Genomic DNA, 25,822 nt, shown 5'->3' with positions numbered 1-25,822 from the left:
ATACCAAAAAATCATAAATAACTAATCTAAACTTATCGAATCCTATCATCCAAAAATGGCCATTAATGATAGTTTGATAGATTTATTGCAGTTTTTTTGTATCCATTTATCTTTCTTGTTCATTTTTTCTTCTTTCCTAACAAATTGAAGTAATGCCATAAATTCTGTTTCATACTTTGCTTTATGTACCCTTACAGCATGAGCATTTTTCATATCCTTATTGCGCAAACATAATTTTAATGTATATTAAATATTTCATCATTTGAATGATCTATACTTTATATGTCTCAAAATAATTACATTATCCAAATTTTGGCACATTTAGATTATTCTAATTTTTTAACATAAGGAACTTACTGATAAATATAATTATACATAAACCCTAGACCCCACCTCTCGTGATATTTAGTATAGATTCCTAGAAGTAGAGTTGCTGTGTCAAAAGTATGAAGATTTATTTTCTGTTTTTATCTTTTTTATCTTTATAATAGAATTTCCATTATAAAATGAGGCCAGGTTTGGTGGCTCATGCCTGTAATCCCAACACTTTGGGAGGCTGAGGCAGGAGGATCACCTGAGCCCAGGAGTTTAAGAACAGTCTAGGCGACATGGCAAAGCCTTATTTCTATTAAAAAATACAAAAATTATCCAGGCTTGGTTGTGAATGCCTGTAGTCTCAGCTACTCAGGAGGCTGAGGTGGGAGGATCACCTGAGCCTGGAAGGTTGAGGCTACAGTCATTCTATCACCCCACTGTACTTCAGCCTAGGTGACAAAATGATACCTTTTCTCATACATATATATATATATAGTTGCTCATTAAAACAAAGTTGCTCCATTTTGCCATCTCACTTCCTGGAAGTACCTACCTAATACTGCAAACATTTGGTGGGTGCTGTGGTTCATGTCTATAATCCTAGCACTTTGGGAGGCTGAGGTGGGCAGATTGCTTGAGCCCAGGAGATTGAGACCAGCATGGGCAACATAGCGAGTCCTGTCTCTACAAAAAATAATAGTAATAAATTAGCCAGGTGTGGCACACACACGTGGTCCCAACTACTTGGGAGGCTGAGGTGGGAGAACTGCTTGAGCCCAGGCAGTTGAGGCTGTAGTGAGCCATGATCATGCCACTGCCCTTTAGCATGGGCAACAGAGCAAAACCCCATCTCAACAAACAAAAAAACAGACATCTTATAATACAAATATATACACCTCTTGTGTATTTTCAAAAATACATTTACGTGTTTCAAGGCCTTTGATATATATTGCTAAATTGTTTCTACAAAGGATTATATTAATTTGTACTCTCACAAACAATTAATGAGAACTCACTTGCTTCAAGCCACCTTCAGCAGCCCCTTCTTCCTTCTATACATTTCACCCTCAACATTCTTTATAACCTAGGATCAGTGCTGGTTTAGGAAGAGTGATGGGACATATTGAGATATGTCATGTTGATAACTATAGAAGGATTGAAAAGGAAATCTCTTTAAAAAATCAGCAAATATGAGAGCCAATAACTCAGTATTTAAGTGTAAGGGCTTATATAATAAGGCCTATATAATAATATATAATAATCTTCAAAATAAATAACTCATGTTATTTAGATTACTATTCCTATTATTATAACTCATTACATTACATGAGTTATTATTTTGAAGATATTTTGAAGATTCAGTGAAATTCATGTTAAACATTTAGCATAATCCTTGAATCTCAATCATATAATAAGCATTAGCTGACATTTTTGTAATCACTAAGAAAATAAGCAGGCTTTCTGTTGAAATTTTTCCAGGTGAAGTTTGAATTAGAGTCAAAATTGTAGAAAGCTTGCTATGAAGCCCCTTCACTTTAAACTTATTTGGCATTCTAATAACAACTCCATTTTATAATCACAGATTCTAATACAATGCCAATTCTGCTTTTATTTTGTATTTAAAAAATGAGGTAATACATGTATTATGGGACCAGAATGAAAAAAATATTTTTTTCTGAGTACCTTTCCACATGGCCCTTCTGGCTCTGAGAAATCTAACTTTTTCTCTACTCAATGAACTTTGATTTCTTCTTACCTTAAATAATGTCTTCTACACTTCATTCATTATACCAAGGGTCAGCAAATGATGGACATGACCTACTGCTTGTCTTTGTAAATAAAGTTTTATTGGAACACAGCTGTCTTGCTACCAAACTCACTCTTGAGACTTTCTCTCTTCTTTGCATTGAAGAAATAATACCATGTTATAAGAGAGGCTGTGGATAGGGCTACATGGCAAGGAACTGAGGGTGACCTCTAGGGGCTGAGAGAGAACAACAGCCACCAAGAAATTGAGGCCCTTAGCCTTATAACCTCAAGGAAGTAAATTCTGCAAACAACCTTGAATTAGCCTGGAAATAGTTTTTGTTATTGTTGTTTTGTTTTTGGTTTTTTCCCTGTTAAGCTTCTAGATGAGAACACAGTCCAACTGACTCTTATTGTAGCCTTGTGAGATTCTAAACAAAGGACCCAAATAAACTATGCTTGAACTCTGCCCATGGTAATTGTGAGATGAAAACTTTGTTGTTTTAAACCTCTAACTTTGTAATAATTTGTTATGCTGCAATAGATAACTAAAACAACAGCCATGTTCATTTGTTTACATGTAGTCTGTAGCTACTTTTGAACAACAGAGTTGAGTAGTTGCAGCAGAGACCATATGGCCCACAAAGCCTAAAACCTGGCCCTTTATAGAAAGAAAAGATGCAGCACCCTGCTTTGTACTGTGCTTTCTAAACTGGAGCATTCCTAGAGGAATAAAGAGGTAGTTGGTAGGGAACACAAAAAGTCATAAGATGGACATTGTATATATTTCAATAGCATCACTTCTACTTTTTGTCAGAGGTAGAAGAAATTACATTTTCCATCCTCTTTTGCAGCTACTGCAGCCATGGAACTAAGTGTCGCTAATGAATTGTGAATGGAAGTGATCCTTCATCTCCAGTTGTCTTCCCCTTTCTGTGACTGAAACCCAAATTTGGAGCTGAGTCAGCTTTGAGCAGACAAGAATGCTAATGCTTTAAGAGGTAGGGAGCAACAAGATAGAAGGAACCTGGGTCCCTGAATATCCTTGTAGAACACAACTGTCTCCATGCCCTTGACAGAAATAAAATATCTTGTTTGAGTAATTAAATTTGGAATCAGTTTAGGCTATACACAGCAGTTTTGCCTGTAGCCTAACTAATATGGTGGCAACATAATTTTATTGTAATTGCAGTAATGTAAAACATATTTTAAAATGGAGATTAACATTTTATGGCAAAATACATATAAATGTTCAAGAGGAAATGGGAAACTTTAAAAAACAAAACAAAACAAAACCTTTGTGCTTGCAGCCTGCAACTTCAGGCTAAATTCTCAGTGCTACTAGGAACCTATATTCACCTCCCTCCCTCAGTGTGGTTATTTTGAGACAAAAGTTTTGAGAAACCATAAGAGTGTATTGTAAATTTCCCCCAAAGTCTTTCCATAATTCTTTTTCTACTGTTGAGTAAGAGGACTGGGATGGTTCTGATTTACTCAGATGCATTAGTCAGAAGCTACTCAGGAATTAGAATTTAAATTTCAGATCAATTTTGCTTCCCTAAAACTTTGATTTTTTTTTTTTTTTGCCATCATTATGCAAATAGTCCTACTCAATAGACCAGCCTCATTTAATGCTAAAATTAGGAACACTTTAATTTGAGGTATTTTATAGTAAAGCTTAATGGCATTTTTAATTTTGGAGAATTTTAAGGATTTTTAACCATTGCTTCCATCTCCCCACATGCACACTCCTGAAGTCTTTTTGAAGCTCTTTTGCTTTTCTCTGAAGTATAAGGTTGTACTAGCTGTTATGGAGACCTACAATCCAAATCTAAGTGATGGCAGTTTTCATAGCCTACTTTGTTTTATTTGAAATGGAAAATTACTGATTTTTCTTTCAAAAGAAATAGTCTGCAAAGACAAGAAAGGTGAAGCAAGTCCAGTCTATAAATCTGTAAGGAAGAAGGTGCTATAGGCTTAGAGAGACTGTTTTAATCTCCAAGGCAGAAAAAATAAAGAATATATGATAATGTTCCTTTAGTGAAACCAGAGTTCAGTCATTTTTAGCATCTTTTAATGAGAATCTGATTTTTTAATGAGTTTTAAAGATTTTTTTCCTTCAAAAAATCTAGGTAAAGGAAAGCAGTTAATAGTAAATTTAATAGCTGCATTTATTTTTTTCTGACTTGTGTTTGTATTTTTTAATTGGCAAATAAAAATTAAAAACACTGTACATTCTACCCAAAACTTTAAAGGAAAAGTCAATAATAAAGTTTTTTTAATCTATAAAAAATATAGACTTACTGTAAGGCAAGGAGTGCAGTGATTTCTCAAGGCCTTTCTTCATCTCTCCTTCCTTCTGAGATTTCTGAGTTTCCTTTGTGCACTACTTCTCATGCACATTTCAAACTCTTCTGCAGTTTCAACCAGACTACATAAGGGGACAAAGGAAAAAGCTGCTGTCCCCTGGAAAAGGCTGCTTTAACACATCAGCCTTAGAAGCACCAGCGTTCCTCTCCATCCCAAGAATGTGGTTATGGTTTGGCAGAGGAGCACAGTAATTTCCAGCTGATTAGAGAAAAGGTGACTTGTGTATTCTAGAGCATGTGCTCTGCTTTGCAGTTCAGCTTCTCACTCTCTTCCATGCTGATGCAAGTAGTTCTGTCAACATTGGGGTGCTTTAGAAATACTGACTGAATCAATTAATAGAGTACGTAAATAGTTTTTCTCTACCTTTGGCTCTCTCCATTTATTTGCACAGTAGCACCTAAATTCTTAAAATAATTGTAAACTTAAAGTTGTGCAAAAGTAGGTTTCAAACTGGTTTAGCCAGATATGCTGGTATTTGGTAATTCCATTAGAGAATAGCCACATCCCTTCTAGGGAGTATCTCCTGAGGTCACTGAACCTTTTATTCATCATCCAGGAGATAAACATGAGAATAAAAGCCTTATAACCAACCAGAGACCCAGATTTCTGCCCTCCAGAAGGCTAGAGCAAGTTCTCCCATTGCTGTGAAAAGATTTATGGTATTCATGAAGTTGACCTACACATGCTTCTGGGTACTGATGCTGCAAAGACTGAAAACAGTTACATTCCTAGCAATTTCAGAGTTGATTTATGTGACAGGGTCAAAATGAAGTGCTCCAGAGAGACATCAACAACATTCTTATATTGAAATATAGGTACAGTGTGTATAGATTTTCTGAGCTCATTACCCAGAAGATTTTAATTTCCTGCTGAAAAGAGTATCTTGATTAAAGACATACACACACTCCTATACACACTGCCTACAAACAGGCTTTCCTCACTGATGTGGGACAATTCTGACAAAGTTTTTTTAAGTCTCCCTTTACGTGGCACAGATTGTTCCAGCTTATCACAAATGTACCAACTGGACAAAAATCAGATGTTGACATAGATAGTACAGAATGCAGGCAAGATAAACAGAGCCACACAGAAAGCTGTTCAGTAATAGTTTAGTTTAATTTTAGTTTAAAATTTCCCTATGCAACTAAGACTGTGCCCTTAGATGTAGAGCCCAATGTGAAGGATCAGTTTCTTATGATAGAGTAATGATTTATAACATCTAACTTTTCTACCTTGTGGCAGAATGCCCTGTGAATCCTTGAAACTCAAGGCCCTCTTTGTCAGAGTTTTGGTTCTTACTGCAAAGTGTGTTCTTTCCTTATGTCATCCAAACAAAGTAACTAGAGTAGTAAAAAGAAACTGAGTTTGGATGCATCGGCTTTCTGGACTTGCAAATCATCCAGCACAGGCATTTCTCACACAGCAGGCTTGGAGGACTCTGGGGGTGGCCATCTTTGCTAGATATGCTGTTAACCTCCTTTATATGGTTGGGTCAGTGATCTTGTAAAGTTCTGCTTGGCAGGCTCATACGTGTTGATAGGTGCCCTAAACTGATGGACCAGTAGAGTGTGGCCACCACCTGTGAGATTATTTCTTCAGGCCCTCAATAGGCATTTACCCAAATGCCCTGATTTTACAGTGCTGTGGTTCTGTACTGGTTCCCATGAAGCACTCTTCCCGTCTCTGATTTTCCAGGATCATTTTCCTTAAGTTAATGCCATTCCTGTAAATGCATTTCTACTCTTTGATACCTTTTCTTTAGTTTACTCTTTCAGTTAAACCTGTAACCAAGATAATCTTTGACAATTCTTTTAATTCATGTTTATATTTAGCTCTAGAGTCTATGTAAGGAGATCCAGGGTTACAGGAGTCTACTTGAACAAACAGAGCCACAACAGGTCAAATTTTCTTTCCATAGGATTGTATTTTTTGAAATGTTAAAAATTCTCCTGTAATTAAATATTTAAACCTTATTTCATCATTTTTGTAAGGGTTTTAACTTTAGGGTTTACTAAAGGAAGCCAAATCAATTTCATAAACTTCTCTGTATAGGATTTCAAATAGAACATTTTTATGGAAAGAAGGTGAATATGTTATAGAAGAAGAAATGCTTCTGCCTCTCTGCCTACTTCCCTATTGGCCCTCTCTGGTTCTCCCACATCCTTTAGGGAAGAAGGACTTGCCATTCTGTTTGGTCAGTTAAAGTATTGGTTGGCCGTGTTTATCGATGACCAGATTGACTGTAAAAAGACCATGCCCTTGGATGGTGCTCCTCTTGCATCTCTTGCTTCCACTCCATGGGTTGGAATAGAGATAGTCCAGATTTTGAGGAGAAGCTGAGGTGTGTGGGGAAGAGGGGCAGGTAGGGAGGGAGTGTCTTTCTTAGTCCTTAAGAATGAACATATGCTCTTACACAACCTTACCAAGCTCTGAAAGATAATTGTCATTTTGGTTCCCAGTTGCTATCAATCTTTCTACATGTAGCTCTTTTGGAAATGTCAGCATCAGGAGTGAATGGGAGGTTAAGATTTGGGCATTTGAAAATTTTCTAGTCAGGTTCCATTAATACAATCACAATTTCAGCCTCTGTCCTTTATAGGTCTTCTTAGCAGATCTGTCTCTTTTTTTCAGTGATAAACATGCAGAGAGCTATAGGCAAAAATATCAAAGGTATCATTCGTACCTTTCAACTCTCAAGTGACCCTCCAGTAAGAGAAGAAGGCTTTGAAATCAGTGACTGACTCCCAAAGAAGATCTGCTTGACACTTCTAACCCTCCATTCTAAATGAGCAAAAATTTCACCTCCCTGAAAGCAGAGGGAAGACATTGCCGGGTCAGTTTCAAAGGCTCATTGGCTACCTTCCTGCCACAGTGGACCATTGAGAGTCTGCTCCCAGTTCCTGGCATGGTGGAAATTGACCTTACACTCACTTTCCTCTATATGCTTCTGAGTGAGAACTTGAACTTCAACATCCCCGTCTAGCTCCCTAGGAAAGTGAGGAGGTATGGAATATGCCCTTAGTAGCCTGGCTTGATTCTGTCTTTTGGCTGTTTGCTGCATTTGTAGAAGGAAAAGAACAATACAAAACATTGCTCCTCTCTTTCCAGACTAAGCATTTACAGTGCAACATAGCTAAATAGGAAACCAAGAAAAAGAGAGGATGAGATGTTAACTGATGGATCAAGTTACTCTTGTGTGCTCCAGTAACAGATGTCCAGGCGGCTTCAGGGCTACCTTTGTGCCTCCTTTTTAAAACGTATTTGATCATCTACAAGTTGGAATGATTTACATCATTTGAAACCCATGAGATGTGCTTGAGGCAGGGGAATGAATGAATGAAAGGCTTTTTCCATGTTATTTTCACCCTGAAGTATTTAACCTATCCCAGTGTGTATCAAAAGCAGAAGAAACTGATTCTGCAATGCCAAGTCATTTCTGCCTTGGACAATTAACTACTACCATACCTGAATCTATATGCGTCTTTTTTTTTTTTTTTCTTCTGAGCTTCATCCACAAAATGTGTTACAGGCAGTACAAAAAAATTTATTTAAATTAAATTAGTGATATTTAGCTTTAAAGAACATGCAACATTTCAGTTCCCTGCAGGGGCGTCTGAAATGTCCCACGATATGTTTCAGAACCATTCAGCTTGTTTGCCTCTTTCTGCTTCTCCTTCCTGACCACTGTTGTGGGGGCAGAGAGCCGGATGGCAGGAGGTTCCTTTCCCAAACCAATTAGCATGTCCTCATATTTTGCCCTCTTCAGCCACAGCTTGTTCTCGGCTGTCTCCCTGCATGAATCAACAGCGGTCCCAGGACAGGCAGAGACCATCAGGAGCTTACCCTTCACACAGAGAGAGACTCCAGATCTCAGAGAGCAGTGCCCAAGATGCCAAGACAGAACCCTGGTATTTTCTACTGTGAGTTTCAGGCTGCAAATACACAAAATAACAGCTATTTTGTATATATACTCAGGATTTCTTCATTTATTTGAAAAGAAGGAGGAAGGAATGGAGGAAACTGTACAGAGGTAGTGTTGTGTGTGCGTGTGCATGCATGTGTGTGTGTGAAAAGGCATTATATTTAAAGAACAATGGTTTTTGATAGCCTTATAATTATTGTATTCTAATAGGATGCTGAGCACGGCCTTGGCCGGGTAACTCTATTTGCTTAGTCATTCATTCATTTATACATGTATTTACCCATTAACTAATAGGCCAGTCAAATGAGGTTACTTCTGGAGTGCTCTAGTTCTGCTTGCGTATCAGGAGCTACAATAAAAGCATTGCCTTAGGTCCTCAGGTAGAGGTTGATCAGAAGGCAAAAAGGCTCTTCCTACGGACTCCACCAGCAGCATTCTGGTAAGATGAAAAATGGGGAAAGATTAGTGTGTGCCACCCTTGAGAGACTATGGTTAATCATGACTGAGTAGACACAGCAATACCTTCATGAGACTATCCATCAAGAAATAAGTTTTTTAAACTGTAGTTCTGGTAACAAAGACAAACCTCTTTATTTTGTTTAAGTAAGTGTACTAGGTGCTAGGGATTCGAAATAAGATAGGGGGTCATCTCTTTGGCCTTAATTCTAGACTAAACATTACTCAGCTTGATGGTAAGTGTAATACTGAATACAACTACCACAGCAATGACCCACTGGAAATGTGTAGCACTTTATAGTTTATAAAGTCCTTTCATATGCTTGTTCTCGTTAGATCCTTGCATTATTCTTTAGTTAATTGAGCAAGTGTTATTTCCATTTCGTAAGTGAACAAACTAAAAACTAAGACACCTAAGTCACTTGCCTCAGATTACACAGCTGAACTCAGACTAGAACTCAGAATATCTAAGCCCTAGTTTAAGGCTCTTTCGATACTTCACTGTGCCAATTATCAATTTTTGCCCCTCCAAATTTTCCCTTGAGTACTTGCTCTGCTGTTAATGGTTGGAATCCCTTTAAGCTCTCCTCCTTTATGTGAGTACCATATTAAGTTTTCTAAGTAAAAGGTGCTGGAGGGACAATGCAGGAGGAAGGGACTTCTCTTGTAGGCTCCAGCAGCTGCACTTTGTTCACTGGTATGAGTGTGAGTGCATCTGGTGGTACTGTGCCCCAGCCAGAGCACATAGTCCCTTGGTAAGCTTGCAGCCCTGGCCTAGCCTAGTCATTACCTTCCTGTAGCCCTCCCAACACAGACACTGGAAATTCTAGCCCTCTTGCCCAGAGCAGTACCTCCAGCCCCTCTGCATGCCCACTCACCTGCTCATCAATTGTGACCCACTGGTACCCAGCCCCTCAGATTTGCCCTCCTGACATGGACACCAGGAGTGCCAAGCCTTCTACCCAACAGTGATTCCCAGTGTATCTATCTGTGCATACCCAATCACTGGCTGTGGCTCAGGTACTTCCTAGAGAGTAGCTTTCGTCTTGCTCAGTGACTGTGAACCAGCTCTGGCATGAACAGGTCAGCAAACCTCTCTTCCATCCATTGAACTGCAAGTAGACGTGCAACAAGATATGAATCTGAGCCTTGAGGAGAGCCCTTCCAATTTCATCCTTCTTTGAGCACTCTCCCTCAGCCCCCTATAGAACATTATAAAGTTCTCTTACATCTTATAGTTACTATTCTATTATAGCTTAATCTTTTTTTTTTTTTTTTTTTTTTTTTTTTTTTTTTTTTTTAAGATAGGGTCTCACTCTGTTGCCCAGGCTGGAGTACAGTGGCATGGTCTTGGCTCACTGAAGCCTCTGCCTCCCAGGTTCAAGTGATTCTCCTGCCTCAGCCTCCCAAGTAACTGGGATTACAGGTGTGCGCCACTGTGCCCAGCTAACTTTTGTATTTTTAGTAGAGACGGGTTTCACCATGTTGGCTAGGCTGGTCTTGAACTCCTGACCTCAGGTGATCTGTCCACCTTGGGCTCCCAAAGTGCTGGAATTACAGGTGTGAGCCACCATGCATAGCCAGCTTAATCATTCTTTATATTAAACTTCCCTTATTTAAATCACTGTTTGGTTCCTGTCTCCTGACTGGACCCCAGTTGATGCACTTACTAAATGTTGGTGTGAAGTCACAGACAAGGTAAAGTTTCTTATGGGCGGGGACTTTATCATATATCTCAGATCACTACAGGCACTTGCCTATTTTGATGCCTGACACATAGAAAGTCTTGAATAAGTTCTGATTAATTGAGCACAATTTGAGTTAATTTTAACACCCCCATTTGTTGAGATGTAATAACAGCCTACTGAGAGGTCTAGCATGCTGACAGGAAAGCGTCACAAATTTGTTCATGTGTGTGATCATTTATTTGTTCAGTAATGTTGATCAATAATATTGACTGGGATAAGCAGCATTGGCTCCAACTGCAGGTCAAACAGCAGAATTGGCCCCAACTGGGAGGTGGAGTGAATGATTGCTGTTAAGGACAAGCTAAGGGAACATTCAGAAGGAAAGAATGAAAACAACACAGACCCAGAAAGAACCAGGGAAATACGAAGTGCTCTAACCACTTGTAAGGCTCAGAGGGGACAAATGACCTGTCCCATGTCATGTAGCCCTCTTGGCAGAGCCGAGAGTAGACAGTAGATTCTATAATCCTCAGTCTAAACCCTTGACATTACATTGCATTGCTTCTCCAAGTGGGGCGGGAAGGGGTGGTAATACAAACTGCCATTTCGGGAAGTGGTTAAAAAAAATACCTTAAAACATGGTTGTCCTTTACCTAGTAGTTCTAAAGGAGTCCATTTTTGGGATCCAAGAAATTCCCCTGCCAATGCTGTTACCTTTTGGAAAACAACTAGCAGTCTGTCAAATATGCTGGATTTGGGGTTTGATGCCCCTCACGGTAATCAAAGTATCCCTCATTTCTCTGATGTAGTCTCACACCCGTATGTAAAGCCTCTCTATCACTCCTTTCCAACATCTGTAGCTTAATTATGTTAATGATCTTCCTTTATCATGTTGGTTTACTTATCAAGACGTTTTCCTATTTCTGGTCAGATGTTTTTCCAGGGAGCCAAGGCATGGAATCCTTTATTAAGTGGGGAAGAATCAACAGAATTTGTTCCACATATTCCTCTGACACATCCCCAAAAGCATGACTTCTAGCCTGAATCCTACAATGAATGTATGGGCATATGTGACACACTGTGTTTCATTAATTTTTCATCAACAGATGGGTCACATATGAGCCAAAGATGAATGTAGATATTGCAAGGTCTGTATGAGCAAAGCCAAACCTTGTTTAGAATGTCTTTGTTGGCTGTCATTGGGAATGAGTGCATACTGATTAACTGATTTGAGATGTGCATACGCCTGTGTGCTGAGAAGCAAGAAACACATAGTTTGTATGTGTTGAGTAGTTTATCCATCTTCTAGATTTTCCAATTTGTTGGCATGTAGTTGTTCATAATTGTTTCTAATGATTCTATTTCTTTCTCCTTTTTTTTTTTTGAGATGGAGTTTTACTCTCCACCCAGGCTGGGGTGCAGTGGCTTGATCTCAGCTCACTGCAGCCTCCGCTTCCTGGTTTCAAGTGATTCTCCTGCCTCAGCCTCCCGAATACCTGGGACTTCAGGTGCCTGCCACCATGCCCAGCTATTTTTTGTTTTTGTTTTTAATAGGGATGGGGTTTCAACATGTTGACCAGGCTTGCCTCGAACTCCTGACCTCAGGTGATCCACCCACTTTGACCTCCCAAAGTGCTGAGATTACAGGTGTGAGCCACCGCGCCCAGCCTTCTGTTTCTGAGGCTTCAATTATTATGTCTCCTTTTTAGTTTCTTATTTTATTTATTTGTATCTTCTCTCATTTTTTCTTAGTTTAGGTAAAGTTTGTTGATTTTGTTTATCTTTTAAAAAGCCCATCTTTTTATTTTTTTGATCTTCTGTATTTTTTAATATCTATTTCATTTATTTCTGCTGTGATCTTCATTATTTCTTCTACTGATTTTGAATGTGGTTTGTTCTTGCTTTTCTAGTTTCTGAAGATTCATTGTTATAATGTTTATGGAAGTATTTCTGCCTTGTTTTTGTTTTTGTTTTGCCCAGACTGGAGTGCAGTGGCATGATCACAACTCACTGTAGCCTCAACTTCCCAGGCTTAGATGATTCTCCCATCTCAGCCTCCTGAGTAGCTAATTTTTTGTATTTTTTGTAGATATGGGATTTCGCCTTATTGCCCAGGCTGGTCTCAAATTTTTGGGCTCAGGCAATCCACCTGCCTTGGCCTCCCAAAGCACTGGAATTTACAGGCGTGAGCCATACACTCAGCCTCTTTCTGCTTTTATGATACAGCCATTTATCCCTGTAAACTTCCCTCTTAGGACTGCTTTTGCTGGATCTCACAGATTTTGGTATTTTGTATTTCCATTTTCATGTGTTTTAAGAAAGTTTTGATTTTCTTCTTAATTTCTTTATTGATCCATTGGTAATTTGGGGGCATTTTGTTTAATTTCCATGTATTCATGTATTCTCTGAGGTTCCTTTTGTTACTGATTTCTAGTTTGATTTCATTATGTTCAGAAAAGATTACTGATATGACTTCTGTTTTTTTTTTTAAATGTGTTCAGACTTGTTTTATGACCTAAGATGTAATCTATTTTGGAGAATGTCCCATGTTTTAATGAAAATAACGTGTATTCTGCAGCAGTTGGGTGAAATGTTCTATAAATGTCAGAGAGGCCTATTAGATTTGGTGTGCACTTTAACTCTGCTGGTTCATTGTTGATTTTCTGTCTGGATAATATGTCCATTACTGAGAGTGGGCTGTTAAAGTCCCCTACTATTATTGTATTGCAGTCTATCTCTCTTTTTAAGTCTATTAATGTTTGCTTTATACTTTCTGCTCTGATGTTGGCTGCATAGCTATTTATAATTGTTATATCCTCTTGCTAAATTGATTCCTTTATCATTATGTAGTGACCTTCTTCATCTCTTTTTACGATCTTAGATTCATAGTCTATTTTATCTAAGTATAGCTACTCCTGCTGTTTTTTTGGTTTCCAGTTGCAAGAAATAGCTTTTTCTACACTTTCAGTTTGTGTGGGTCTTTATAGATGAGATGCATTTCTTGAAGGCAGCATATAGTTGAGGCTTCTTTATCCTGAATTTTAGTTTTTTTCCCTCTCAGGTAGCTAGTCATAGAGAACTTTCCATATGGCCTGATAGATGTGGCAGACCCCGGTCTCATAAACATCACTTCCATCCAATAATGGATTGTTTCTTCGCCTGCTCACCTTTATAGATAGGGAGAGCAGAGAGCACTCATGGTGAATAGTTTGGATCCTGTGGTCACCGCTTTCCCCTGTTCAAAATCCCTCAGAGCCCAGTAAGGACTCAAAGGAGAAGGCCTTGCTTCAAAACCTTAAAGGCCTCACCACAGGCTTGAGATGATACTCCAAGCTTCTACAGATACCACAAGCTCTTTTGGAATTCACAGGGTCACTAGCACTGATGTCTAGGCCTAATAGAGCCTTATCTTGCCTTAAGACCTACTCAAATCTCAAATGTTACAGTTTTGTTTTTGTTTTTGTTTTTGTTTTTTTAAAAAAAGCATATGTCAAATAAAGGCTAAGTAGAAAAAGCATGTGCTTAGTAGAAGAAAGAGAGATAGATAAACAGAAAGAGCAATAGTGACTAATTTATCTTTATGAATGTATCTAGATTTCTGAAATGTAGAAAAAAATTGTTTAATTTTAACAAACACATATATTATGCCTTTTCATAAGTTAAAGTTTTGTTTTAGATCACATAGTAGGGTAGAAAATCATTTCAGTACTTAGGTCAACACAAGGTTTTAATCAGGTATTTGGTGAATAGACCAAAGCAGCCACCCATTGAAAACTATATTACCTCCAGAAACGAAGCAAGTCCAGCAAGCATTATGCCCCTTCTGTCTTGGAATGAGCACAAGATTCCGCAACTTGTCTGGCATATATGTGACCACTGATCAGGTTCTCATGTATTTAACTGAGGTGAAAGGTCCCTATATTTTCATGGATATAGTGAAGTGGCATCTTTGTCTGGGGAAATACCTGAGATTCGTTGTCTTGCACCAAGAAGATTAATGTCACAAACACACACACATGGAGTGGGTTAAGGAGTGGAAAGTTTAATAGGCAAAATAAAGAAGAGAGGAGAGCAGCTCTCTTTCTCTCATGAGAGAGAGGCATCCGAAAGAGAAAGGCTGCCTGCAGCAGATTATACCAGATTTTATAGGCAGGCTTGAGGAGGTGGTGTCTGATTTACCTAGGGCCCACAGATTGGTTCCATCATGGTGCACAAGGGAGGCTGGTCGCCCCACCCTAATCTTATGCAAGCGAGCTTTCTACTTGGCCAGGGACATCTTGCCTATTCCATACTGTACACATGGCTGGCAGAGAGAAGAGAAGATGTAGCTGCCATTTTGAACACGCCTATTCCCAAGTAGCTTCTTTCTATTGGCACAACCGCCGACATTCACCTGTGCAAGCTTCTAGCTTGCTTGTCTATGTTTGTAGCTCGATTTTACAGGCTGCTCTTTGTTACAAAAGAAAATGATTGGGGGGCTGCTTTTCATTAAAAGGAAAACCTTACCAAGGACTCCTGTGCCCGCACTATCTGCCTAAGTGATTTCTTTTTAACTCCTGTATCAATAGCTTTTTCCTGTTGACACATATATCTTTTAAATTCTTTAAGCTGTAAGCAGCCTAGTTGAGGGTTCAAAAATCCTCTAAGGTTTACTCCAATATGATAGAGAAATGTATCTGTGTGTAGGATGATGTGAGAAAAAGTTTGGGAGGCACTGAGGTAAATAATATGAGGTAATGGTGACATTTGGTAAAAAGAGTTCTTAACATTACCTTAGAGGCTCTAGTGAATTTTTCTCTAAACTGTATGGTATTCTCTTCTCAGAGAAAATTAAATATTTCCAAAAATGCATTCTTCTTTAATAGTTATAGTTTTGTTTTTAAAAAGCCTTAATATTAGCTAGTTCATTCCTAAGGAAAACTTAAGGCCTGTGCTTATTTGTCCACCACAGGGATCACCATACAGCTGAAGACAGTCACCTAAATTCAGTTCTTGAGCATAGGAACAGTTCATCAGGCTCTATACAGTTTGTTCTCATAATTCAAAGCTTTCTGTTATTGAGAATGCCACTTTAGGAGAAAGGAAATCTTAACTAGATTACCAAAAACTATACTACTGTATACTTGTGGTTATCCTGCTCTGCGTTTTGGACTGGTACGTCTTATCACTCACTTGACTATGGCCAGAGGGTGGGAAGAGTCCTTTTATCTCTTAACTCCCAAAATGATGCCTGGAACCACAGTGGTTTCTCGAATCCATGGCAAATCACAAAAAAATACTTTTTTTTTTTTTGTCCTGGGACTCATTCCTGGGTCTCCAAGGAGGTGGTTTTCAGTTTCATCTTTTCAGTTATCTCACCAGCATTGACACATAAAAAGTTGTTTTTTTGTTTTGTTTTGTTTTGTTTTCTCCCTGAGCCTTTTTTAATTTAAAGAATTACAGGGAGGAAAGATCACAGAGAGATTCCCAGAGATAAAGCAAAAAAGACAAATAACAAGTGGCCGCACATGTTTTTAAAGTTCAAAACATGATCTCCTGAGGTGTTAGGAAAGTCACACAGGCCCCCTTCTCCACTCGACATGATTTCCACAGGTAGGGCTGGGCTACCTCGTGAGGCTCAGAGAAGGGAAACATCAAAGAGCCGTCCTCAGTCCCATCTCTTCGTCCTGGGTCCTCTCAATGCAGGGAGCTATAAAGGTTACCCTCGGCACTTTTTCCAGAAGTGGTACTTTTTCCAGACCCAGACACCATTAAGTGGGCGCAGGGTGCAGCTCTTTTGTTTGCTTACTCCCCAACAGTAGAGCCTTATAAGTCCTAGATATTCTTTCCTATGGGGAACAGTCCCCAGGATACTTTTTGCTGCATTCAGATGAGAGCTAATAGCTAATCTTTAAAACCATTAAGCTGCACTTAACTGAGCCTTCACTTACAGATTCTGGGAGACCCTTTACTATTACACAGTGGAATAAAACTTCGTGAGGTCACACGTGTAGTCACATAAGCCTTTTCTATGGGAAATCAGTGAGACATACATTTCCTCAATCTCAGTGCTCAGGTGGAGTATATGCTTTGCTGCCTTTTGTCTAAAACATAAATTTTTAGAAGGTTTTTAATCCTAACATCCCCCTGAATTGTTAATAGAGTTACTCATTTAAATTGAATTGTATTAAAATTTCAATGTTTTCACCTTCAAGACATAGCAGGAGACCTGAAGTAGGGTAGACAAGTAAGGCACTTACCTCAGACACAAAATTTAAAGGAAGTTCAGCAATCAAGATAAATAATATTTTAAGGCAACATTTTTAAAAACAAAGATTAACAAAAAATAATAATGAAGAAAATATCAAAATTTTAAAAAAGGCTGGGTCAGGAACAGTGCCATTCTGAGCCACATTGGAACCTGAGGCAAATGAAATCTCAGTAATATTTTGTTCATCATGGATACATAGTCTCTTAGAGATTCTACTTATTATTGCTTTGTCCTTTTGGGGAGGTCATGGTTCCCTGCTTGCTGTTGTTTCTTGTGGGTACAGATTTATGTGTTTGCATTGAAAGATTAGTTATTTACTCCATTTTATTGTGTTCAGCTTATTTTGGTTTTTATTGGATATATTGGCTAGCAAATATTTAGTGCTAAGTTGCTGCCTCTTTTTTGGCTTTAAGTGGTACCTTAAGCCCAGGTTCACCTTGGCATTAATAAATGATCAGAGCTCTGCCTGTCATGAATCTGGGCAGTCCCAAAGGGATTATCACATCAGTGTGTCAAGGCTGATTAGCTAGGGGGTTTGTGCCAAGGAGACCTGTGGAACATACCTCCTACAGCATGGTGCTGTTGAACAACCTCTTTCATATGGCGTCTCCTTTGGCCAAGTAACAGAGCAGAGTTTCCAGGCTGTGGATGACAGTCTCCCCTCCCTCTTTTGTCTCTGCCTGTCCTCAGGGTTATTTCTCCCTTTGAGGAGTCACTGTGCTTCCCACGGGTCAAGGCAAAGACAGGTCTCCTGCCAAGGCACCCAAGATGGTGGGTAAGCTAATTGATCACTTCAGTCTCACTTTTTCTAGTGGAAATTCTGAGTTTGGGGGAGATTTTCCATGCATTTAGTGCTGGGTAGAGGTGGGGGACACATCACATATGTGAAAGTCCAGTTCTCTAACCATTTGCTCAGAGTTTTTTACTCTTCTGTCGCCCCGGGAGCTGTCTTATCCTCATATTTGAGTTCTGGATTGTTGCTGGTAAAAATGTTGTTGCTGTATATTTGTTTATGGTTTTATATTGTGGGAAGTGAAGCCAGCTTGCTTCTATGCTACCATTTTGGAACCAAAAGTCTGTAATTTGTTTTAAGATAATTTTGATAAATGATGTGAGAGAGAGCCTAGGTTCACTTCTTTCTAAATGGATATCCCATTTTTCCAGCATCATTTGTTAAACAGATCATTTTTCCCCTCTGAGTTATCTTAACACCTTTGTCAAAATCATTTGGCCATTGATTATGTAGGTCTCTTTGGTTCCATATACTGTATATGTTTATTCTTATACCAAATGCACATACTACTTGATAACAGTAGCTATACAGTAAGTTATGAAATAAACTTCATTATAATTTTTAGCTGAAATAATATTTTAAAAATCAGACAGAAATCTTGAAAATGAGAAACACATTTGCTGAACTGAAGAATTCATTAGAGGCTCTCAACAGTAGAATGGACCAGGCAGAGGAAAGAATAGGTGAGCTCAAAGACTGGGTTTTTGGTGGGTTTTTCTATTGGCTATTTGAAAATACACAGTCAGAGGAGAGAAAAAAAAAAGGAATGGAAGCCACCTGGAAAATACAGAAATTACCACAAAAAAAACCCCCAAATCTATGAATTATTGCTGTTTCAGAGGAAGCTGAGCAAGAGCAAGGGGTTGAAATCTTAGATTAGATGATTACAGAGGATGCTGCAAATGTTGGCAGCTGCAAATGCAAGAAATGGTCAGCTACAGTATTATAGTCCTACTCAAGGTATCTGGAAAGACGGTAGAGTAGTAATATCTTCCCAGTAATCAGAACTTTGATCTGTACATATTGTTGTTCATTTGCTGGGAAGTGGAGATGGCCTAAGTCCAGGAACACAATCTATGCTAATTCCGGAGGCATTTGAATCTTGCACAAAGATTGAAAACAATCGGAATTTTTACAGTTAAATGTGTGAAGTACATAAAGGCCCTGGCAACCACACAGTGCTTGTCCATCTACATACATCAGCCTAAGTGATTCCAAGCCAGGTTTTACAAGTTTTACCTGTTATAGTGACAGAATGAAAAATATGTCCTTGGATAGTTGTGGTAAAGTAGCCGAATTTTTCATAAGAGTCAGTCCCAACAGACACCTACTAATTATCAGTTCCTGTGATATTCCTGATAGTCCCACTTGAGGCGTGATTTTGAACCCATTCTGACCTGAAGAGCTGGAACATGGAGGATCATACTTTAGATTTACACTCAAATTGCACACTGTGTAACATGTGCAACATGTCTGTGTTGTGTGGTGGCTTGGTTCTCTGAAGTTCAACTGCACACTGCTTCCCGTTTCTCCCATTCACGCATGTTCATTGACTAGCCATAGACATGAGCTGTTTCCATCTCTGGCCCTCTGTTTTCCAAGGTTCTCCTTTCATTCTTCAGTGGCTTTGGTTGTCTCTGGATGTTTTCCCTGCTTCTTCTGGACAATAAGTTTAAGGGGTTTTTTCTATTGGCATTTTGGAGACCTAGCACTGTTGACACTATGTCTATTGCTGCCTTCAGGGCAAAGCAATATAAAAATGGGAGATTCACTCTGCTGGTCACTTTGCACAGTTCAGCTGTCCTTCATAATCAGCCTGTGTTTTTCTATTTCCAGAGCCTTTAGATAGTTTTTTTCTCTTTGTTTTGTGCTTTTCCAGGGTTTATATAAAGCTGCCATTTGAAAGAGGATTAGTTGTATGAGAAGCTCATCCCTTCTATACTAGAAGCAGAGCCTCCCAGATACTGTATTTTACAGTTCCAAAATGTCAGTTTAATTATTTTAACATATAGATTCCCTGTAACAAAATTTCATGTTTCCATACCTGTGTTTTATCTTTTTTTTCTATTTTATTTGTATATTAATCTTATTTATTTTGAAGTCCTTGTTTGCAAGCCTGGTATCTAGTTCATTTCTCAGTCCACTTCTATTATCTGTTTAATCTCTTTATTTTCAGTTACTTTTCTGCTTCTTAACTCTAGTTTAATTGTATTGTATGCTGGACATTGTGGATTTTAAAAATTTTAGAGGCTTCAAATGATGCATATCTTTCACCAGAGTTGACTCATCCTTTATTAGACGTATAAAGTGAGAACTGATTACTTAATCTGATCAGGAGCTAAGAAAATGTTTAGTTGCAGTTTTTATAAGTCTCAGTCTACCTACTGTTTATTCCTGCTCTTAGGGTATAATTCTTCAGATTTTTCCATTGAGAACCTGGTATGGCCATGGTGACCCCCATTTTGGCAAATCGTGAACTCTTTGTTTCCTTAACACAGTGATACTTCCCCAGTGTCCATTCTGCTTTTATATGGCCTTCTGCTTAAGCTTTTTAGGCCCCCAACTAATGTAGCTTCAGAATTTGGCAAATGTCTTTAGGGAAAAACTGGAAGTATGTTGAGGGCCTTTTGGTCTCCAGCTCTGTAGTACTTCCGAAAAGTTCTGCTGGTTTCTCTGCCTCTGCACAGTCAAAGCTTCGTTCTCAGGCTCTTGGCCTTTGGCCCAAATCAAAAAATGCCTCCAGAGAAAAAGCGGCTACAGGGGATCAGTTTCCTTCTCTTCCTTCAGTTTCTCTCCAGAATCTTGACCCTCAGATGTCTGTATACAAATAATTTACAAAGCAATTAAAAATTCATATGACTTTTTGTTATAAACGTAATCAATGGGAGCCTTAATTTGTCACAAGTCAGAAGCCTGTCTATGAGAAAAAGTAATAGATACATAAGTAAAAACCTGAGCATACCAATTGTGATACCATTTCATAAACGAAGGAGTATGATTCATTGTAATCTCTGCACTTTCTCTACACAGCCAAAATAGGAAAGAAAAAACAGAGAGAGAGAGAAACTATTTCACAAACATGTTCTACAATCTTATGCCTCCCAAAATTATCACATGCTGTTCCCTCTGCTAGAAATATACAAATTCTCAAACAAGACAAGACATGACAGACAGTAAGACCTCACATTTTGGCTATAAAGGTGAAGTGTGAGTCCATCAGAGAAGGCATATCTTTGATAAGAGGAGGGGTGAGCCGCATCTGGGTTAATTTCCTTCTCTTTACCATAACCTCAGCAATGGAAGGGATATGTGTAACACTCCTCTGCATTGTGTCCAGAAATATACTAGGCAGTGAAGGCACAGAAATAAAATACAAATCTCTGCCCCAGAGGAGTTCTCAACTCTTTATCACAGCTCTTTTCTGCATTATTGAGAGCCTAGTAGGGAAGAGTTTTAGTAATATGCTCAATGAGATGTTCTTTGTTTTTTCTTCCTTCTTGTACCTTCTGCCAACTTTATAGTTCTTCATTTAGAGCTGACCAGGCAGAAAGTTGTAAGCAAGAGAATTGTGAAAGTTTTGTGCTTCTCATCATCTGAAACTAACGCCACAGGCTATTATACTGTGCCCAGTATATTAATATATTATCAGAGCTTTAAAACTGTGTTGAAAATGGGAAAGAAAACCTCTATGGTGTTTATTATATCAACCTGATCCAATCAGACCTGGATCCTTTTTTGTTAAGGTAAATGGAGAGATTACTCTCTAATGATTTTCAGACAGTAGTAGTTAAACTGCATATTTGTATCTAAATAAAAGGTTAACACTACTGGCATGCAGAGATTACAGAAATGTACATTTTATCATGAGAAACAATCCCAATTGTGTAGCTTTAAAAAATACAAAATTCTACTTGCAATTATTTTCAGAAACTTAAAAATTAAATTTCCATCCCTGTAGTATTTTAGCTGTCAGAATGGCTACTTCCATTATCTACCCATCCAAAATTATTCAGTTGATTTAATACCTGCAAAATTAGTAAATTTTTACCATGGGATTTAGCCTGGGGATTTTTCCAGCTATGCTGATATCAACATTTAAGGTGATTATGAATAGACTATTTCTATTCCACTAGTTCATCGTAGGAAATACTGTTTTCACAATTTATCTTCAGTGGAAAAGAGATCAGGACTGGTTATGCTATCAGGATTCAGCTCTGTGCCATTCATTGGAAAAAATAACCACAAAAATTGCTGCTGAGCTCCCTCCATCAGTGTATTCTCTTCCCAAAATCCTGCTATTCTTCTGCCAGAGCTGTTCACAGGTCAGAGAAGAGTAGGGTGTTAGGTTATTGACATAAGAAAGCTTGGATAGGCTAGAGAATATTTGTAGATATAGTCAGAGGTCTTTACAATAATATAGTTTCTCTGAGCATCTCTGTTCAGAGTGATAGGAGATAAGGAGAGAGAATGAACAGCATTGTTTTGTTATCCCACATTGTTTTCAATAACATGAGGTAGTGAGAATTGGCTCAGTAAAGTTATAGAGGTTAAATTCTAAGCCCTATTTACAAGAGACAGAGTGCGCAATAGATTTTTACCTAACAGGCCGGGCGCGGTGGCTCACGCCTGTAATCCCAGCACTTTGGGAGGCCGAGACGGGCGGATCACGAGGTCAGGAGATCGAGACCATCCTGGCTAACACGGTGAAACCTCGTCTCTACTAAAAAAAAAATACAAAAAAGTAGCCGGGTGAGGTGGCGGGCGCCTGTAGTCCCAGCTACTCGGGAGGCTGAGGCAGGAGAATGGCGTAAACCTGGGAGGCGGAGCTTGCAGTGAGCTGAGATCCGGCCACTGCACCCCAGCCTGGGCGGCAGAGCAAGACTCCGTCTCAAAAAAAAAAAAAAAAAGATTTTTACCTAACCTTTATAAAGCTGGACCATTTATTATACTCAGGTACTAGCCCGTTTCATCTTGCATTTCTTGCTTTATGTTGAACAGGATCCAGAGAGCAGAAATTTTGTTGGCTATAAAAAACTTAGATATAAACCTGAATGGCTTATTTCTAAGAATAGAATATATTTTAGCCTTAGTCAATTTTATGCTACTGTAACAGAATACCTAAGACTGGGTAATTTATAATGAACAGAAAATTTATTGGCTTACAGTTTTCTCTAGAACTGGGAAGTCCAAGATCAAGGCACCTGCATCTGGTAAGGGCCTTGCTGCATCATTACATGGCAGGAGGTAGAAGGGAAAGTGCTCAAAAGAGCAAACCCACTCCTGTGAGCCCATATTATAATTTCATTAATTTATTCATGAAAGCAAAGACCTTATGATCTAAACACTTCCCATTGTGCCCCGCCTTCCAACACTGTTTTTTTTTTTGTGGGGGGGGGGGGATTAAATTCCAACATGAGTTTTGGAGGGAACAAAAACATTCAAACCATAGTAAAATGCTTAATACTTAAATATTTTCAAATATATTTCTTAAAAATAACTGTAGGTAACTTAAGTCTTTGGGATTTGAAAAGTTGAAGGCAAAAACATGATGCAACATTTCTGCATCTCTTTCCATCTCCATTAAACATAGATATAGTGACTTCTCCTTCTGCTTACAAAGCATTAACTGCCATAGAAGTGTTCATGGAGTCCCTTGCAACTTTGGTTATCAGTCTGTGCATACTCTGTTTGTTAAAGGAATTAAAGGAAAGCATAAATATGATGAGGAGAGAAATGGAAGATACACCACAAAGTTGGGCAATAACAACTTCCAAAGTAAAATAACTATAAGGTAACTTGAAAATAAACAATTCCCAGAGCTCACAGAGGACTGGGATTGTTTGACTAATGTTTCCCAGTCACAGTGAAGAGACATTATTTAATTCAAGGACATTCAGTAGAGACTTTAGAAGGGTCAGGTCAATGAAATGGGACAAAATCACCCCAAAACAAGGGCTTCTCTGTGTGATCTTAAGTAGAGCTTTTAAAAAACAACTCAAGTGACTGGGCACAGTGGCTCACATCTGTAATCTCAGCACTTTGGGAGACTGAGGTGGGCAGATTACTTGAACCTAGGAGTTTGAAACCAGCCTGGGCAACATGGTAAAACCCTGACTCTACCAAAAATGTAAAAATTAGCCAGTCTCATAACCCAGTCTCAGAATAAATAAATAGATTAAAAATTTTTTTAAAACCTCAAAATGGATAAATTTATGTGAAAGTAATATAACTACCCCCTAGAAAGTGCTTAACACTAAAGGGATACAACAAAATTGAGCACTCTACAATGTGAAATTCACAATGTCTGAGTATCAATAAAAATTATTTTACAGAATATATTTTATACAGAAAATAAAATTTATACAAAAATTTTATTTACTTATATAACATTTTCTTTTATACAAAAAAATTATACAGAAAAAGAATCTGAAAAATGCAATCCATACCTGGGAGAAAAGTCCATCAGTACGAATAAACCTGGAAATGACAGAGATGATGGAATTATCAGAAAAGTGTATTTAAAAAGCTATTATAAATACGCTATATTTGTCCAAATTTTTAAAATATGGGCACAATGAGGGGAGAAATTGAAGAAATGAAGAATTAAATGGGACTTCAAGCAATGAAAAATACAGTAGCTGAAATGAAAAATATACTGAATTCAAGAGCAGATTAAACACTGAAAAAAGAAAGATCAGTGAACTTGAAGTTAGACAAATGTAAATGACCCCAAATTAAACAGAAAAAAAAAAAAACACACACACACTTGAAAAAATGAACAGAGCATCAGTGAGTTATGGGACAATGGGACAATATTAAACAGTCAAACATGTGCAATTGCAACTAGAAGAAGAGGAAGTGAGGGGGATCAGAAAAGATATTTGAAGAAGTAATAGCTAAAACATTTTATTCCTTGACAAAAACTTTAAACCCACAGATCCAAGAAATTCAATAAACCCCAAGCAAAAGAAACATAACAAGGCTGGGTAAAATGACTCATGCCTGTAATTCTAGCACTTTGAGAGGCCTACGTAGGAGTAGGATCTTTTGAGCCCCAGAGTTCATGACCATCTTGGGCAACATAAGGAGACCCTGTCTCCATAATTTTTTTTTTTTTTTTTTTTTTTTTCCGGAGACCATGTCCCACTGTATCACCCAGCACCCAGGCTGGAGTACATGGCACGATCTCAGCTCACTGCAACATCTGCCTCCCGGGTTCAAGCAATTCTTGTGCCTCAGCCTCCCTAGTAGCTTGTATTACAGGTGTGCACCACCACACCCAGCTAAATTTTTTTCTTTTTGGATTTTTAGTAGAGATGGGGTTTCACCATTTTGCCCAGGTGGGTCTCAAATTCCTGAGCTCAGGCAATTCTGCCTCAGCCTCCCAAAGTGGTAGAATTAAAGGTGTGAGCCACCGCACCTGGCCCCCATTTTTAAAAAATTACCTATGCGTGGTAGCTCACTCCTGTAGTCTTAGCTACTCAAGAGGCTGAGGTGAAAGGATTGCTTGAACCTAGGAATTCAAGGCTGCAATGAGCTATGGTCATATCACATTACAGAGGGAAACTCTGTCTAAAGACAAAAAAAAAAAAAAAAAAAAACCATAAAAAAAAAACCAAGGTTCATCATAATCAAATTGCTGACAACTAGTGATAAAGAGAAACATCTTAAAAAGCCTCCAGACTTCTGGTTTCAGGTTCAGCATGTAAAGAGCTTGAAAGTCATCACTCCATCTTAACAAGTACAAAGGTGAACAAGAGGAATGAGGTCCTGGGAAAACCACTGCCTCCAAAGCTGGAGAAACAGAGGACAAATACAGAGAATCACAACTCACCAGAGCAGAAACCTGCAAGCAGAACCCTCTGCTGGAACCAGTACCAGGGTAGGAAAACCTAAGCTATAATTAACAAATTGCCGGAAGCCCGATGTGCACAAGTCTGAGATGGGGAACAGTTCCGTCAGAGCCTAAGTAACCTGGGTGAAAGGAAGCCAACTTCAGCATATTGTAGATGTTCTGTCCCACCTGAGCTTGGAGATAAAACTGAGAAGCTCTTGTCAAGTTCACAGCCCAAAGGCTTACTAAGAGACTGAGACCTAATCATAGAACTATAGAATGCTTCCCCTTTTCTCATGCCTTATTGTCACATAATAAAAGGCCTATTTACCAGAATTTCTTTTAACCCAGTATGGCATGTTTGGCTTTCAACAAAAAATTATGAGACATACTAAAAGGCAAAAACACAGTTCGAGGAGACAGAACAAGCATCATAACCAGACTTAAA

The 25,822-nt window shown here is 38.5% G+C and overlaps 1 protein-coding gene across 3 annotated transcripts in view; it reads left to right on the top strand.

The window, feature by feature from the left end:
• The window catches only part of LOC105500004 (COMM domain containing 10), a 269,943-nt gene extending 245,752 nt beyond the window's left edge, over nucleotides 1-24,191 (top strand). Inside the window, exons 8-9 of one of the 3 annotated variants that reach the window (XR_011624763.1) lie at nucleotides 2,916-3,062; nucleotides 17,438-24,191. The gene's annotated coding sequence lies outside the window, so the exon portion shown is untranslated. The other 2 variants (XR_011624761.1, XR_011624762.1) reach the window with 2 other exon arrangements.
• Nucleotides 24,192-25,822: the final 1,631 nt, after the last annotated feature.

Source organism: Macaca nemestrina, chromosome 6 (genome assembly GCF_043159975.1).
Source record: "Macaca nemestrina isolate mMacNem1 chromosome 6, mMacNem.hap1, whole genome shotgun sequence".
Classification (NCBI taxonomy): Eukaryota; Metazoa; Chordata; class Mammalia; order Primates; family Cercopithecidae; genus Macaca; species Macaca nemestrina.
Note: the sequence above shows the minus strand (reverse complement) of the source record. Positions and strands in the feature narration are given on the sequence as shown.